The sequence below is a fragment of the Protopterus annectens genome, chromosome 3.part1 (genome assembly GCF_019279795.1).
Source record: "Protopterus annectens isolate FY-2018-M chromosome 3.part1, PAN1.0, whole genome shotgun sequence".
NCBI classification, from domain to species: domain Eukaryota; kingdom Metazoa; phylum Chordata; order Ceratodontiformes; family Protopteridae; genus Protopterus; species Protopterus annectens.
Window position 1 is genome coordinate 295,703,792 of NC_056732.1, and position 17,072 is coordinate 295,720,863.

General features: G+C 39.2%; 1 protein-coding gene across 1 annotated transcript in view; it reads right to left on the bottom strand.

The window, feature by feature from the left end:
* The window catches only part of PHF14 (PHD finger protein 14), a 1,276,961-nt gene that overhangs the window by 580,400 nt on the left and 679,489 nt on the right, over positions 1-17,072 (bottom strand). The window lies entirely within an intron of this gene.

The window sequence follows — 17,072 nt, forward strand, 5'->3', positions numbered from 1 at the left end:
TCCTCTTCTAAAACCCTTATTTTATTTTACTTTTCTCTGTTAACCAGTCAGGTGAGCTGGTCCAAGGACGCTTTTCTTAGCCATGACTCAGGCCAGAAGCAAATCACATTTTTTAACAATGGATAACATATAACTGATAGTCATATATAGTTTACAGTAAGCATACATAACAGACATTTATAATGAAGAAAAATGTACTGGGAACGCTGCACTTTGCCCTTGTGAGCTAACTCTAACCCTAGCACTCATCATAACCAGAATTCCAGTCCTAACTATAACATTAACTGTAATATTATCCCTAAGTCTAACACTACATGGCACACTCATATCTGACCCTAACCCTAACCCTTGTCCTATCACACAAATACAAATACACTAACAACACAAAAAGATAGGTATTCCTATGGCATTCTAACAATCCAATTATTAATTGAGGGAGTTTAAAACTTGATATTCTGAATTCAGAATGGCAGACATTGTTTTATTGGCAAGAACACACTTGGAGATAGGCAGTGATGATGTTTTAGGTACAAAAGTGAAATGAAGTGTCAAATGGCTTATTTTGTTTGCATATGTATCCAATGTTGTGCTACATCTGCGTGGAATTTAGTGATACCACTGCTCATTTTCGTACAGCACTACCAATACCAGCTGCTCTCCTGGCTTTGACTCTTAGGATGTTTATCAGTTTATAGGTATACCTTAGATGTGACAGACAAATAAGGACTGCTGATCAAAGCTAAGGCCTAAATGTCTGTGCTGTGCAATTAAATTAAGGGAAATGATGTACGAGTCTGCTGCTTTGAATTCAGGACCGTTTTTTTTTTTTAGCTTTTCTGGTGTACTGAATATCATCATTACTGTAGCTGTTGTTAGGTTACCTCTCCAGAAAATAATTCTGAAGTTGTAGCTGCAAAGTGCTACAGTCCAGTAGCCCATTATATTTAAGCTACTCCAGCAGTTTTAGCACGAGACAATTAAGGGGCTCTTGGTCTGGAGTCTTCTGGAGATATACAATGTTACATTTTTTTAAGGACAGGAACAATGTCTGCATGTTTCCAACTCAGCAGTATGCTGCCAGTAGTCAGTGTGGTCTACATGCGTGTCAGGGACTTACTAATGCATAGGCTAGCCACTTTGAGTAACCTAGGGAGCCTAAATATTTGGACAGATCTAGTTTCTGCAGTAGTTTGTGGACTTATCTTGAGAACAGCATTCTGAACTAGAAACAGGCTTAGATGTTCCCGTACTATTTGTAAAGGGAAGGGCACTGTGGTATTTGAGAACTTATCTGTAGTATATTGTGAGGAAGGCGTAAAAAATAATTATCTTGCTTAAAAGAAGGGTACTTTTTTAATTATTTATTATACCTTATTGACTGGGTTATCCCTACTGGGAAGAGTACATTTTCAGAAGGAACCAGAAAAAGAAAAAATAAATAACACCATCAAAGCAAACAAAGCACATGTAAGTTAAAAAAAATAAAAAAAAACTGAATGATTTTACATAAAACATACATCAAAAAGCAGAAAAAAGAATAAGCCTCAAGATGGACATTTAAATGAGTATTATGGATAAAGTGAACATTTAAAGCAGTCTGAAGACAAACATGCAGATTGTTAGGGTGGGAAAATTTTACTTACAAAAAAAATCTCAGTTCAAAGACAGATCAAAATTTCTCTGCGATCCCGGCTCCAATAAAAGTAAGAACATTTAGGATACTTCTCCTAGAAATACTTCCAGGAGTGAATACTACTTGCTGCAGGTGTACCAATGGGCAAACTGAGGTCTGGTTACTTATCTTCTGTATCTATCTAGGCCTAGAAATATTTAATGATTTGCAATAAGTGGTGGATAAGATGGATGGGCTGCATCAAGACAAATAAATTGAAGCCTGTCTTAAAGGTGTGCGAGAAATTCATCAATTAACTATGAGCATACAAAATTTAGTATCATAGAAGATTACAATCGAGTTGCCAATCATAACCCGTTTATTATGTGTTCAAGACATGGATGTCAAGAAATTCACCTCTCGAAGGTTATGATTGAGAACACATCACTGAAGGTTATGACAGGAGACCCAATCATAATTCTTTGTAGTGCACTGAACTTTATATGCTCCATCTCCTACTAGTTACAGTAAAAAAAAAGTGTTTTGCGGGCTTTCAAAGCCATAAAGCACTTAACGAGCGCTGGCAGACAGGCAGTGTAACACAATCCTTTAGTTTCCACTTACCTTGCCATGCCTCTAAATTGTCCAGATTTTCACAGAAAGTCCAGATTTTTGCCTCATTTGTTTGGTTTGTCCTCAAAGTCTATGGTTTTCGGACAAATCGCGGAGGATTGAAGTCACTGAATAGTGACATACATATGAGTTCCAGAGTTCATATCCTTCAGAGAAAATGCAGGCAAATACACATCTTGTTACTCTGGCTACTTTCTAAGTTTGTAATTCGACACCTTATCACTACAGACAGCAGGCAGAACCAAATGTTTTATTCTGTCACTGTCATTTGCTGGTCAGTACTGGCAGATTTGACTGCCTGGCATGAGACTCAACCATAACAAGTTAAGGGGGTGTTTAACATTTGTTAAGGTCATGTCTCATGATACAGTAACACTTAAAATGATTTGTCTTTTTCCAAGTAATGGAGCACAATCACCCTGCTCCTTGCACTACAATTAAAGTCCAAAAACAATTACCTGTAGTAGGAATACAAAAGAGACTCCAACAATTCATAAGCTGAGTCTTTTAATAACTTGCTTAACTGAGTAAGAAAAGTGTTACACAGTTATAAGATACCAAAAACGCTAGAAATATACAAAACGGTGAGGAGAAATAATAGAGAAATGAGAAGAGCAGGACAACACAGATTTGAATAACACTGCACAGGATTAGAATGAGGGGAATAAAGGGGGATAAAGTATGGTACCACATAGTATATGATAGGATAAATTAAAAAGAGTATACGAACAGTTAAAATAATGGTAAGACTATATGAATAGGTAAGAGGACTGTGAGAGGTGAGGAGGATGAAATGCTTTAAGCAAGGATAAGCAGCAGCCAGGTATAAACAGGGTATGTGTTTGCTGGCATTAAACACTACTGCTAGCAGTAACAGATGAGTAATCGTTTCAGGATGGGGCTTGAAGAATTTAAGTGTTTCACATTCTTGCGCAGTTTTTGATGGAACCCATATTCATAAAGAATAATTTAGCATCTTCATATGCAATTAGGATTTCCTCAGATGAGCATTCTTCTGAGTAAAACAAATTTTGCAATATTAGCAAATATTCTACATTCTCACCTGAAGTGATAATGTTTGGAGATTTATAGTGTCAGACAGACTGCCTTTCAATGATGCCAGGCTTGATACTGGTCTTTCGCTTGTATCATGATTTCTAGGGTTAGCAAAGGGCATTCCTTATCTTTGGGTCTTAACTGCATTAGTGGAAACATTCTGTCCAAAACAGCAGTCAAGATGTTAAAGAGAGTAGGCAGTGCTGCGGTTACATCTGTATCTGCCAAGACAGGAGTTTGGTCAACTGGCTGCAGTTGTACTAGATTAGCTTCCAATGTCTCTGGAACAGAATGTATTGGGATGTGTATTTGGGAACACTTTGCAGCTTTAAGCAACAACCAGTCACTTAACATCTACGGGAGTATTTGAACTTCAAGACATTTTTCTGGACTGGTGAAATTTACTATATCAAGTAAAGTACAAATACTCCGGAAGTTAGGAAAAGGTCCAATGATGTATAACATAAATATAAGATGAGTCAGCTGCACTACCATTCATTGTGCTTTCACTTTAAATTTAAACTTATGCTATGATGTGACTGTACAAAAAAAAAAAAGATGAGATGACAAGAGCACCCAATGTTACAATTTTCCCACTTCAAGAAACAAAATTATATTTTTATAGTACTAAATTACACTCAATGTCTTCCTGACAAGTACTTTTGACTTCATAAACCAAAATCACTAAAAAACAAATAAAATGCATTTTTTGTCAGCCATACATCATAAAATATACAAAGCAGAAATTTAACAAGACATTGATTATCAATGCCATATAAAAGGTAATAGTAGCCTCTAGGACTTGAATTGGGAACCAAGGTACTTTTCTGTTTTGTTTCACATCAAGTGGGCTATTGTTTTGAATTCCCTGGGTCTCTATGAAAAACAAACCTATGTTTTACATACACCTTGCCTCCAGTGTCTCTCCTTGGATTTTACACTAGTGGAGAATGTGGACAGTTGGCCAGAGGCTTTCCATTTTATTGACCTTTGCAGTACCTCTGCTTCCAAGTGCAAATCATATTCAGGCTACTGACTTTATACAGCAATGCAACTGCTGTGCTCCAGATGTGGATTTCTGATGAACTCATCCAAGGAGGACTGACTACAGACACTTCTGGAGTCACAAGTGAGGAACAACCAAAAGCTAAACCAAATGCAGCAATAGACAGTTGTGCTGGCAAGGTACTTGCCAACTCCAAGACTCTGAAAACTACAAAGAAACTAACCAGAATATGACCTGGAATCCTTTTTTTTTGGCTTTCTTGTGCCACTACAATAGAACTGGGTTTGTGTAGACTGAACAAAAATCCTGGTATCACAGCTTAAAGGAGATGCACTTAAATTGTATATGGAAAATGGGAGAACTGTTTATATGAACTATGGCAACCTTAAAAAAATAACATTTCACCGGGGCTGGGAAAAATAACATTTTATCATTGGCCTTTTAATGTTGATAAAAGTGCAAGACCAAAGATACCGGTTTTAAATCATACTTAAAGCTTTGGCTAGGTATTGACAACAGCAGTAAACTGAAAATGCTAGAAATGCTACAGTAGGCAAGTTTAAAAGAGGTCTACGTAGTAGCATAGGAAAATGAGTACTACAAAATGATACCAAGAACTCTGCCTCTAAGTCTAAACCTGCAGGAAGAAATATGCCCTTTGGAAAGAGGCCAAGAATTCATTTGGACTACAAGCTACAGGACTGCCTTCCCTATCAAGGACTGATAGAGTATAGGCAAAGAGAAATGGATAGGGGGATGCTACATGAAAGACCAGCACTGGTAGAATTTTCAGTAGAATCCAGAAATGAAGCTGCTAGTTAAAAAGGAATATTTAGTAGGGCACATAAAATATTGCATGATGACTATAGAAATCAAGAAGAGAGCGCCGTACGGTCACAAATAAACTACAAAAGAAACTTTTATTCCACCAAACGTCACTATGAAGTGCTTTTCGTTTAGCTAGATACCCAAACTTCTTCAGATCGGTCAGATCAGAATGAAAAGCGTTTCATACTGACATTTGGTGGAATAAAAGTTTCTTTTGTAGTTTACTTGTGACCGTATGGCTCTCTCTTTTCTTGTTTTTACAGTAGTTTTTTTTTTGGGTATAGAACTATAGAAATCAATCAGAGGATGTTAGAAAAGATTGGCAAGATAGATCAGATAAGCAATTCAGAATGAAACAATGGGGGGATATTGGTATGGCTTCCAAATAAGCAACAAAGTCTACAAGATTTAGGATTTTTGCTTGGAAGTGTTTGCACAGGTATTTTTATACCCCAAGCAGACTCCAAAAAAAATTTCCTCAGCTAGACTACAAATGTTAGAGGTAACTGGGAACACATGTTTGGGAGTGTAATGAGTTGACAGACTTAAAAAAATTCCATGTACACTAACTCTGTCAGAAATACTGGGTGAGCAAATTGGTTTAACTAAGGATCTGATTTTTTTTTGAGCTGTGATAAAAAATCATAATTGCTTAGACATAGTAAGGCCTTGCTGAGTTTAATTCTAGTGGCTACCAAAAAATCAATTATTAGAAAATGGAAATCAAAGTCTAAGCCAACTGCACACTGGAAGTAGTGGATATAGTAAAAGAGATAAAAGAACTGGAAGTGGGATATTTAGAAAAGGGTAGGAGCACATTACATACAAAAAATGGAATTGTGGGAATAATACATACAGAATAACATTTTGGAGGGGGGATGAGTTTTTAAAGAAGGCAGGATATGAATGAGCCATGTAATGTTTGACTGACAATGACTGGATAGACTATAAGTGACATATAATGTTTGCAACTAAAAATATGTCAAAATGGTTTATTTTCATTTATATAAATGTAGGAGTGCTTATAAGCACAAGTGATAATTCGATAAAGATGTTTCTTTGATGTGTTAATTTGTTTGCAGTGTGTGTGTGTGGGGGGGGGGGGTTTGCAACACTAACTTCTATGCTGCTAACTCTAAAGAGAATGCAAAAAGCAGAAATGTGAAAACTGAAATGCATTCCAGAAATGAAGCTATTCATATTGACTATGATAAAAAAAAATCTAGGCTAACATCTTTAGTACTATGTCATTGTGTTAACCAAGCTGGTAAAGTTGACTGCAGTTTTAGAAGGAAGGGTACCTCAAATCCTGCTTAGTTCTGGAAGCATGATTGTCCTTGTCAAGTGTATAAGAATAAGATTAGTAACAAAAAAAAGTATAGGCAATACTCATTCATTATGGTGAAAAAGGGAATTGCCTCCCTTACACTTGCAAAAATTCAAGCAGTTCCAGGAAAAGTGAATGCAATCCCTGATGTTCTACTGCAGCAGTGAGCAGTATGAAGCCTTAGCTATATGGGTTATATCCTACCACGGATATAACAGCCAGCAACTTCCAAAGCATCAGGGCACATTCCATGCACCCAAACTACCAAAACTGCTTGAGCTGAGTTGACTAAAAGATGTGTGGTGGGTGAAGCCCTCTACAGCTTTAATGACACCAAACAGAACATTTCACTGAGGCTTCTGAGGATCGATAGTTGGCTTGTACTTTTCTTTAGCTGGGCAAATTAAGTTCCCTTTTGGGAAAAACCTTCCATTTTCTTATTTTTTTTACTGACGTTTTACTACTTTCCTTCTCCAGGAAAGTTATTTTAAAGTTAAGATTGTTGTGTTTTAAAGGACTGTCTTGAGACTGTAAAGTACTTTTAAACGAAGCACTCAGTACAAAAATAAGAAAATGGAAGATTTTCCTCAAAAGGGAACTTATCTGCCCAGCTAGAAAAAAAAATGCAAGCTGTTAATCCTCAGAAGCCTCAAATGAGTGCTCTCTTTGGTGGAAGTAAAGCTCTGGAGGCTTCACACAAACTTTTAGTCAGTTTAGAAGTAGCGCTATCTAACTGATAAACTATTTTTTGTGGTGCAATTGTGTTTACTTTAAGGTTGTGGACTAACCATAGTATTTGAAAGTACTTTTTACTGTTTTTTTTCTGTCAAAAAAGTAACTTTTGTGGACTGGTAGTTGGCTGCCATTGTTGCCTATTTTTCCCAGGATAGAGGCACTATTTTCAGGATGAACATGGAAGAGGTTTGTCACTCCTATGGTCAGTCCTTCTTCCAGCCACAAAAAGAAAAAGTTAAGCAAACAGCTTTTACCACCACAACAGGCTAGCAATCTGCCTTAGCTGCAGGTGTGTAACTCTGCTGTGGCCACTTGTACCTCAGTCCATTCATCTTTTACTGATCTCTCTGATATAGCACCTACAGCCACTACAGATTGGGAATTATCCACGTTCTCTGCGGCTGTTGGGGTCCCCTCAATGGGCAAGGGTGAACCACTCTTGTCAGTCCTGGGAGAGGGGAATAGGGAAGGTTTCCCTTTTGTGTTGGAATGTTGTGCCCATCCCTGGGGAAGCAGGGGCTGCCATCAGTAGCATGACTGGCCCCTTTTTTTCCTGTTAAAAGAAACAGGAAAAACGAGCATGTATCAACACCTCTTCAAATTTCTTTGGATAGGAATAGTTTTCTGGAACTGGCTCAGGATTTGATTCAGGTTATAGATCCTTCTTGTAGATTTGTTTCCAGTAAAAGAAACAGGGATGCCTCCTTTCCTGAAGAGATTCAAGATTCTGAATCTGAACAGGAAGATGCAGGAATGGATTAAGGGTTTTGTCCACAGATTTCTGATTCAGAATCAGAGAAGAGCTCTCTTTCTGATTTGTCATGTGGGGGTTTCTCTTTCTCCAAGACTATTGGCAGAATGTCCCAGTGTTTTCAGGTGAAGAACACTATGGTTTCTCATTCCCTCACAAAATACTATGAGTTGCTGCAGAAGGATTTTCTAGAATCTAAACATATTCCTCCTCTCTTGTCTGCTTTAGAGGATGTGTGTCTGAATGCCTGCAATTTTCCAGATAGTCAACCAGCTGTCCCTAAAAAGGCACACAGTATGTAAAAAAATTCCTCAGTCTTTTAAACTTTATACACTATTCCCAAACCTGACTCAGCAGCTATCGCCTCTGCTGCTAAGCACTTAAGTTAATTCCAATCCTACTCTTTTCTAATAAGGATGGGAAATTGTTGATAGGTTTGGGAAAAAGTGTACCCTTCTGCAACTCTGAATTTCAAAATGTTAAATTGTCAGTCTTGTATTTTAAGGTTTATTCTGACATATGGTGAACATTAAGTAATGTTTTATCTACAGTTTCTTCTTGTGGAGGAAAATCTGCTTTAAATAACATTATTTTCTACTGCACAGGTCACTATTCTGTTTGCAGTGTGTGTACGACTCTGTTGATACTTCTTTCAGGGCTACGGCTACTGGTATGGTTTTAAGGAGGTTTACTTGGCTGTATTCTCAGAACTTTCCAGCTGATGTTAAAATGAGATTTTAAATTCTCCCTTGGATACAGATTTAGTGTTTGGCCCCTCTGGTGCAGAGGTGATCAAAAAGTGTGATGAAAGGGGCAAGATGATCCAGGGAATCTCTAAGATTTTTCAGCCTTCCTTTTCCAAAGCGCCCAAGGGATTTTATTTCTCCTTATCCAATTTTTGGCAAAAAACAGAACAGTCTCAAAAGATGTCAGGTAAACAGATGTTTAAGAAGAAGTGGCAAGAAGGTTCAGAAAAGAAGTCTCAAACCTCCCAAACCCAAGAACACTCCAACAAGTCTGAATGACTATTCAAGAGAACTTGTGACCCCCAGCCCTCTTTCTCTCCCAGAACGTCTAAATCTCCTTTTTTCTCTTTTGCAACAGATTTCAGACACATGGGTTCTGAAAATCATTCATCAGGGTTTTAGATGGTAGTGGAAAGAAATTCCTCCTTTCCAGGGGATCATTCCTCATCCTGCAGATCAGACTGTTTTGTTTCCACCTGTTCTTCATCACATGCTGCCCAAAGGAGTGATAGAACCAGTTCCTCCATTCCAGGTGGGGAAAGGGTTCAAGTATGTTCCTAATCCCAAAGAAAGAAAATAATTGGAGACCAGTTCTGGATCTTTCTTTTCTAAACCTGTTTGTGATAGTGCACAAATTTAAATGTTACTTCACAACCTGTTGTTTCTTCTTCTTCTTCCAAGTTTCCTGGTAACACTAGACTTAAAAGATGCATATCATCATATTACTATTCATCTAGACTTATGGCATTTCTTAAGGTTGTGTGTATCTGGATCATATTATCATTCTCTGCCTTACCCTTTGGATTATCCACTGTACCAAGAGTGTTCACAAAGTGCCTAGTTCCAGTTACAGCTCACTGCAGTCTACAGGATATCCACATTTTTCCATACATAGAAAACTTACTTATCTTTGCAGTCTTTTTCAAAACGTCTGGAATCTCTCTCTTGGGTGAGAGAACTCTTCCACAAGCTCAGATTCTAACAAAACATTCAAAAGTCTTTCTTGACTCCCTGACACCGGATTGTGTTCCTGACACCTCAGCTCAAAGAGCTTTTCTTCCACAGGAAAAAAAAAGATATTTAGATCTATTTCTAAGTTTTTCCACTCTCACTTCAGTAACTGTAATTGAAATTCCTCTGGATTTTGGGTCTCATGGCATCTATGACTCTCAAGATACCCCTGATAAGACCTCCATCTGAGAAAGATACAGTGGTATCTGAAATCCATTTGGTCCCAGCATCAACATTGTATCTTTTCAGATCCCAGTACCAGGGTTTGTCAGAATAGAAATCACTTGGTAAAGACAACAGCCATCCTTAAATCAAGGACTCCCTTTCTCTATCCCTGCTCCAAAGCAGTCAGTCACCACAGATGCTTCAGACTTTGCTTGGGGAGCAGTTTCAGGAATGATAAAAATGCAGAGGGAGTGGGACTCCAAGGACAGAAGCAAGCACATAAATATCAAGGAGATGCTTGCCCTGATCAAGGAACTCTGTTCTCTGTACCACCTTTGGTCCCTGGGAGCTCTTCAAGTGGTTACAGACAATACCATAGTGATGTGGTACATCAACAAGCAAGGGGGAACTAGGTCATAAACCCTTTGCAGACTAACCATGTTAGCTTGGGATATAGTTTCACAGCACAATCTCACTCTACAGGCATCCTGCATTTCTTCAGAGCAAAACTGTATGGCAGACAAACTGAGCAGGACCAGGGCAGGTCCTCATGAATGGAAACTAGATACTTGGGTCTTCCAAGATTTGATCCATCTTTGGGGAGTTCCGCAAGTAACCTCTATGCCTCTTCATTTAACAATCAACTGGCAAAATTCAGTTCCAGTTCTCCATGTAAGAAGGCCTGGAAGACAGTTTCATTTTCTTTTGTTTTCTTTGGACAGGAATGTTCCTGTATGCTTTTCCACTAATATCCAGGATATTTCTGAAGGCTTGGAAGGAATCCCCCAAGGTCATTGTGGTGACTCCCTTCTGGCTCAGGCAACCATTGTTCTCCCTTCTTTTGGAAATGGCCAGGGGGGGCAATTATCAAAGGCTTTCTCACAGAATGGATATACTCACACTTGAACAGGGGTGTTTGATACATGGTGATATCAATCATCTTCAAATGACTGCCTGGATGACATGGTCTTAATTCCTTTTAGGAGCCTGTTTTCTGAGGACATGCAGCAGGTACTAATGGAGGCAAGAAAGCCTACTACAAGAAAATCATATATTAGCAAATGGAAAAGGTTTTCTAGTTGTTGCCAACAACATAACCAGCACCCATTCAGGGATAGTTGTTCGCTGACTTTACAATATTTGTATGAATTACTATTCTATGGCTTTCCTTATTGCTTTATCGAGGTTAATTTATCAGCCATTTCAGCATGTCGCCCCATGGATCCTCCTCTTTCAAGGCAGTCGCATGTCAAAAAGTTCTTGAAAGAGGTTTTGCATAAGAGGCCTTCAAGTAAATCCGTGGCCTCTCTTAGGGATCTTAATTTTGTGTCAGAGAAACTAACACTTGCACCATTTGAATCAGTTGATCTGGCAGGCATGAGGTTCTTAACATGGAAAACAGTTTTACTGATTGCTCTGACCTCTACAAGAAGGGTATCTCAGTTATAAATTCAGATAACCTTCTTGTAAAGGGGTATCTGAGTTACAAACGTGGATAACCATCTTGTAAAGGGGTATCTGAGAACTCTTACACTGAGTCAAGCCAACCTCATTTTCCACAAGGACAGGATTTTTTTCGAGATCTAATCCTTTTTTGCCTAAAGTGGTATCCAAGTTTAATTTAAGAAAACTATGCAGCTCCAGATTCTTTCATGAACCAAAAAATGAAGGAGAAAGGATACTCTATACCTTGAATGTCAACAGACAACTAAAATACTATCTTGACACAACTAAATCTTTCAGATCATAGGATCAGTTTTTAATTGCTTGTGAAGGTAAGAAGGGACAACCAGTGTCAAAACAGACTATTTCTAAATGGTTGTCTAATGCTTTTGTTATACTCATCATGACAAGTTTACTCCAGGCAGGGTCAAGGCCCTTGGCTTCTTCTATGGTGTTTTGGAAAGGGTTGGATACTAGATGTATTCTAGAAGCTGCTACTTGGTCCTCTGTACTTACTGTTACAAAGCATTATAAACTGGATTCCTTCTGTAGATGCAGATCATGCTTTGCTAGGACCATTTTCCAAGGGTTCTGGGACCCTTCTCCTCTCACCTCCCAAATACAGTTAGCCGTGTTAATATGCACATATAGCTAAGGCTACTGCAGCAATGATCAATATGAAGAACACAGTACAATTGAAGTTATGGTAACAGTAGATTTCTGAATGATCACTGCTGCAGTTGCTGCTCCCCTCCATCCCCCTTGTTTTTTGGTGTACTTTTTATGCCAGGACGTGGGCATATTTTTTGTTATTCCTAGTTTTGTCCTTTTAGGGCTCAGCCTCCCTCTTTCGCTGCTGACAGTAAAGGCCTGAAGGGCTTCGCTCTCAAACGTATCTTTTAGACAGCTCAGCTCGAGCTGCTTGACAATTTGGGTGTGTGGAAGGTGCTCTGATGCGTTGGAAGTGGGTCTGCTGTTATATCCTTGGCTGGATATAACCCACATATAGCTAAGGCTACTGCAGCAGTGATTATTCGAACATCTACTGTTCTTGTAAATTCAGTTTACACAACTGTACTATTTGATTCATGATGCAATACTATTTACACCACTTTAAAGCTCTGTAAAAATGTGGGAGAAGAGGGAATCTACAGGCACAGTGTGGCAGACTGATACATTTAACAAGAGAGGGGTAGAGAGTAAGCCTAATGGATTCATTTAGTATAGTGGCACTTTTATGGTGATCCAGAATCAGAATCAAGAGAATGAAGATGGCATCAAAGCTATAAAACAGACTGTGATTTGGATGTGATTAAAAAGGATGTTTTTTACTTTCTAGTTATAGGAACCATGTATTAATGACAGAGAAACAGAAATCAAACTAAAATCTATAAAAGAGTTAGCACTATCTCACTGAGTTAACAACCAAGCTAGTGAAGTGGACTACGGTTTTAGAAGCAAAGGTAGCTCCAGTAACAAAGAAAAATTTGTAAGAGATGTCAGTAAGGAACTGAAAGGAAAACCAACAGGAAACTCTGAAGTAAAATCAGTGCAAGACAGAAGTCAGCAAACACCCAGAAGAAGCATGAACACATGTAATCAAAGTAAAACAGAAGTAGGACAACACATAGAGCACCATCAAAACAAAATAATACTAAAAGTGAGCTAAGCAGGTAAATGCAGAGTTCTGAGCACACATCTGCTAGTGTCAAGTGGAAAATTCACGTAAAGGTAAATTCTCAGCAAAAGACATACGAGCCAAGAAAAAAGTAAAACTGTCAATAAATTTTGTTCTAAGATACCCTTTTCTTTTCAGATTTTTGTCCCTGCTGTCTATCGATCACTAGTCAATTCCCAGACAATTACTCTTTCATCATCTCTTGGATAGAGTTGACTGGCAGATGCCATCATTAAGGCAGCCATCCGGGTGGTTCAGATTTTTTTTTAAGCCTGACCCCTTCCCAAACCCACCCATTTATATTTTTGCGTGCAATGGCAATCCAGGCAGCAACACTCTTCACTTCTGCAAGTGGCTGACATCAGCAGGATGTCTAACCCACAAGAAGCACTGCACACCTCAGTATGCATCAGAGAAATACGACACCAGTATACCACAGAGGGCGAGCATACCATACCCTGAAGATGGGTACAACAATATCCTTTGCACCACCAAATACCAGAACTGTTACTTGAACTCAAGTCGCCTCAGTTGTAGTCAAGACTCTGTTCCTCTATGATACAGGTGCAGGCACTGCTCCAAAATATCCTTTGCAGTAGGAGGGCAACACAGGGAAGAAAACTAAAGTGAGAAGGTGGTATCTGCTCAGAGAAAGGTATTGGGAGAGCAACCTATTAGAATAGACCCACACAGACAGCAGAGACATTAAGCAGAAGGTATCTTTTTTAGAACTTACCTTTATAGGCAAAGATGTAGAACAGGCTGCAGTGCCAAAGTTTGTTTTTTTTTTTTTGTTTTTTTTTTTTGGGGGGGGGGGCATTCCACCTTAAGGCAAGTTACTTAAGACAGTAATCTAGAGTACTTGTCTTACAGAGAAGTCACATGTTTGTTATTTGTCTTTTGGCTTTTTCCTGGTAAGGGGTCGCCACAGCGGAACTCCGATCCGCTAATGATTGGCAGTAGATTTTTACGAAATGCCGAGGTGCCAGCTCAACACCCAACCTTCAACGAAGGCAAGCCCATTTACGTACGCATGTCTTTCGAACGCTACCCAACCGCGGGGAGGACATGCAGACTCCACATACAAGGCACTCCCAAGCCAAGCCGAGAATCGAACGGGAGAACCTCTTGCTGTGAGGTAACAATGCTACCGCCGTACCACCGCAGAATTCTTACAGATAAGTCACATAAACTTTAAAAAAAAGCAAAATGGGAAGATGATACTTTAAAAAAGCAAGGGAGTACATTGTCAAGATTGAACAAGAAGACTGTGAACAGGATGTTCCAATTATGTCTTACTCCTATTTTTCAGCCAAATGATGCCTGTTATATGCAGCAACTAAAGAAAGGAAACACATTCTACATCAATTACTAGTGCTAAAACATAACAGGACACTAATAATGTCTTCAAGTAATAATGACTTCAGACACAGAATGGGGCACTCACAAAAGTGGTCTTCAAGTCCAGGGTCTGTGGCAACCTACTAGTCTTTCAGAAGCACATCAATCAGAAGGAAATGTTGGCAGTATTCAGGGCTGTAATGACATTCAGAAAGTCATGGAAACCAGGCACCGTCTTGATTAAGACAGACACGTGGTAGATAAACAAGGTGGAACCCAGTCTTTTCCCTTCTGCTGCCTGACAATGCTGTTATGGGATGCAGCTCAGGAAATGGGACTACATGTTACAGCACAGTACTTGTTAGGTAAAAACAACAATCCGGCAGACCACTTGAGCAGTATAGTATCAGACTGGCACTAGTGGATGTTGAACAGGAAAATTTTCAAAGATGTGGTATACCAAAAACAGATCTTTTCACCTAAAATGAAAACAAGCAGCTAAACAAATACTGCAGAAGGGTTAAAGATAACAATGCCTGGGGGATGGACACCTTCTCTTTCCCATGGACAGGTCCATTTCTATATTTTTCTGAGCAAGGTTACTAATCAAAATCAAGGAGGAAGAGCCAAAGGTGATTCCAATTACACCGGTTTGTCAAAGGCAGCATTAGTTCCTGCTACTAACATAGCTTGATCAGTCAGGAGTCGCGGTTGCTACTACAGCAGGTGGATCTTTTATCTCAGGGAACTGCCATCCACCTTAGCTTGAACACCCTGAGACTAGCAGCATAGATAATCTGAACCTCATCCCTCAGGGAAATTCTTTACACAAGGATGTCTTAGCCATTCTATAAGAGGCTAGAAAGTTAATCACTAGGAAATAGTACCTCTCAAAATGGAAGAGATTCTCTATATGGTGCCAGAGCAATGACCAGAAACCAGTGTCAGCAAAACTAACCTTGTTTTATACTACTTGTTAGAACTTTTTTCTAAAGGACTCCCTTATTCTTTGATCACAATTCATGCTTCTGCAATATCTGCCTGCCTTTCCATGCAGCCCCCACCTTTCTCCAACCCTTAGACAAAACAGTTCCTAAGGGGTGTCGTCCATCTTAGGCCCCAAGAAGAGCACCTGATCCATCATGGGACCTTAACTTGGTCTCGGAGAAGCTTACTGTCCTACTTTTTTCACTGGTAGGATCCATATATTTGATGTTTTAATCTGGAATACTGCATTCTTGATATCCATCATCACAGCTTGGAGAATTTCTGAGCTGCAAGCTCTCATGTGCCTAATGCCCTTCCTCAGGTTTCACTGTGACACGTTGTTCCAGAAGAACAACCCATTCTTTATGCCTAAGGTTGTTACAGAGATCTCACTGAGTTAAGCCATTCATTTCTCTGTTTTTTTCCTTAAGCCACAAAGCATGGGGGAGACTATCCTTCACACGTTAGATATCATTTTACTTGGACAGAACAAAGAATTTCACCAAGTCAGACCAGCTGTCTGTGTTTTTGCATCTGACAAATCAGGCGACTCAATTAGCAAGCAGACTATCTCCAAATGGATTTGAAATTGTATCAAATGTTGCTACAAACTTCATGGAAACAAGTGACTCATCATATTAGGACATATTCCGCTAGAGCTACAGCAACTACTGGTGCCTTCATCAGGGGTATATCTACCAATGAAATCCTGGAGAGCGCCACATGGTCCTGTGTTCACATCTTTACTTGACACTATTAATCTCTCCTCCTTTTCTTGAACTGGAGCTGCATTCACTTCTGCAGTCTTGTAGGGCCTCCAAGCTTCACCTTAGCTCTTCTGTAAACTCCCAGCCTTTGTTTTGGGAATCCTCTCAAGGAGTTATTACTGCAACAGTGAAATATGATGAACATAGTACAGTTGTGCTTATTTATCATAAGTGTACATTTTTTCACTGCCTTCACTGTTACAATAGTCTTTCCTTCCCTCCATCCCCCTCTTATTGCTTTGGGTTACAGTGAGCATTTTATTCCCTTTCTCCTATGCCTTAGTCACTTTTCCCCCTCCCTTCAGGTACCTTTCCCTAACAGGTAGGCCTTCTGGAGACAGTATGGTGCTTTGTGCTCCTGGCCTAAGATATGGAGAGACTGGGGCTTCTGTCCTGGTTGGTGGTAAGAAAGACCTGAGAAAATGGCGTATGTTGCTGACTCTTATACCCTGACATCCTGATGTTGGAGGGGAGAGCATTCACTGGTCCACTGAGGGAAAAATCTCTGGTATTTGGGCTGGCCAAGGGGTTCCACTGCAGGAAATCCCAAGGAGGTATTACTGCAACAGTGAAGACAATCAAACAGCAACATTTATAGTATGTAAACAGAACTTTAAGTTTTGGCAAAACCTTTGAAATGTTATTAGCTTGTGTAGCCTTAAAAATTGTATAATTGTGGTTTAAAATTGGGATTGGTTATGTAAACCTGTGTCTGAAGGGTCTTTCCCCTCTTTGGGTAATACAGCCAATGCGGCTTTCTTCCAAGATGATGGTACTATCCCTCCTTTTAAAATATTGTTAAACAAAACCTTTCAGATTTTATCACTTCTACCATCCTAACTGCCAGATATCCACAGGAACACCATCTGCTCTTGGTGACTTCCTGTTGACTGATTACACATCACCATTTTTATCTCATTCTTTCCTATTCTAGCTATTAATTTTTGTCCCTCATTCTTTTTTGTAACAGTCACAGTTAAATCCTT